Source organism: Myotis nattereri, assembly GCF_964212035.1.
Source record: "Myotis nattereri genome assembly, chromosome: X".
NCBI classification, from domain to species: Eukaryota; Metazoa; Chordata; class Mammalia; order Chiroptera; family Vespertilionidae; genus Myotis; species Myotis nattereri.
This window is the reverse complement of record NC_138078.1, coordinates 19,739,047-19,741,180: the sequence shown is the minus strand read 5'-3', so window position 1 is coordinate 19,741,180 and position 2,134 is coordinate 19,739,047.

Below are 2,134 nucleotides of genomic sequence, written 5' to 3'. Positions count from 1 at the left end.
AATACATTCATTTTAAGGAAACAAAGTTGGTATTACTAGGAATATAAAATTAGAGTTTAACTACAATAATATTCTGACTGAGATGGAGAATACAATAACATCTACTTTATAAGCCACAAATAACTTGAGTGAGCTATTTCTTAACATTACTATCCTATAGCTAAGGTTTCAAAATCACTTTCATTATTTTAGTAGTAAAAAGTGAGAAATACAAGGTTTTGTATTTATGAAAGAGAACTGGGAACACAGGAAATGAACTCAAATTCTTATGAGTTCACCTTTAACTATCAGCAGCCTACATTTAATTTTTTTACATTTCACATCATTCCTTAGAGAAGTGAGCAAGAGTTGCATTTAATCTACCTTTTCAGATGTTTTGTTATACAAAAATACTCTGAATATTCAGAGTAGCTCCTCATTTTTAATGAAATTCTTAAGGCTGACATATCTGGAAAATGTCTGGCATGGGATATTTAATTCTGTTGAAATTTAATTAATTATGGAAATGTATAAATTAAGGAGTTAAAATTCAGTGCATCTGTTGTATGCTGATTCTGTGTAAATAAATACATAATTTATAGAGATTTTGATTTAGCTCTGTTGGAAATTTATATCAAAGTTCATTACACATTTTCTGTATGATATAATTTCAAACTATCTCCCCAATAATGTTCTAGGAAATCAGTCCCCCTTTGTTATAAAGGCTAAAATAGGGCTCTTCAAGGTCTCTTCCATCTGTGAAAGTCTCCATTATCATTCTAAGTTACTTAGAAAGCATTTTAAACCTAAGGTTGCTTACTTTTCTCTTTCTCTCCTTAAAGAGGAGTCCATCCACAAAAAGGCAGCGCTGAAGCAAAACTGTTATTACAGACATGAATAAATACAAAATCAAGTGCCCTTCATTTTCAGGCCTTTTGCCAGCAACATTCATTTAAACCCACCACCACATATTCTCAAATAATGTACAGACAAAGATGAGAATTTCAGCGAGCCCCCACCGTAAAGTTCAGAAATAATAAAGAGTGCTAGGAAAAAGCAAACAGTAACAGCAAAGAAAAATGCCATGCCTGCTTTTCTTTCAGATTTCTAAGTTTTGAATCATAAAAAATATACAAATATATATCTTCTTGAATGCAGTTTACATTATTGTTCGTACTGTGAATATTTCTTTTATGGCCATAAAAATAAAAGCAATGCCCCAAATGAAACACTATGTACATAAGCGATGCAAATGCATCCCCGGTGGAAAGCCGGCTGGCTGCTGGTGGGAGGGTATATTTATACAGTGCCTTTCATTTGGAAGGTTCCCAAAATGATTTGCAAACTGTATATAGAGGAATTGCTCACCATGGAAATTCACCCACTTCCAGGAGAGAATGCAGAAGTCATTCCATGCTGACAACTAGTTTAAATAAAACCACAGAACAACATTTCAAGTAGCTAAAATTGTCATTGATTCAGGAATTGTGCATTGAAAACCCACTATGTGCCAGGTACGGTTTGAAGTACTGAGAATATCAATGTGGATATATCCAGTCATGTTTCTTGCTCTCCCAAAGCTTGTTTTATTGAAATCTGGCCAGAACTCAGGAATTAAAGCCCTATTTCTTGGTGAATTTCTGACCTCTGCATATGATTCTACTGAAACAAACCACTTGCTACTTTTTATGTATATTTATACCAGGCTTCATGATATCCAGATGCATGACCTGCGGCAACGCATTCTACTTCAAATTGATCACACATGCAGAAAAATAGCTTCAGCTATTATGGTTGAAGCAGGTAAAATGACAATAGCATTTTCTGCATTGTATGATTCGGAACAGGTAGGGCAGAATTAAAAGCCTTCTGGGTTTGGGAAATTAAATGAAATGGCATTGCTGTATATACATGGAGGGCCACTTCCATTGAAATTATTCAGGACACTCTAAGGCAGCGGTTCTCAATCTGTGGGTCGCGACCCCTGTGGCGGTCGAACGACCCTTTCACAGGGGTCGCCTAAGACCATCCTGCATATCAGATGTTTACATTATGATTCATAACAGTAGCAACATTACAGTTATGAAGTAGCAACGAAAATAATTTTATGGTTGGGCCACAACATGAGGAACTGTATTTAAAGGGCCAGAAGGTT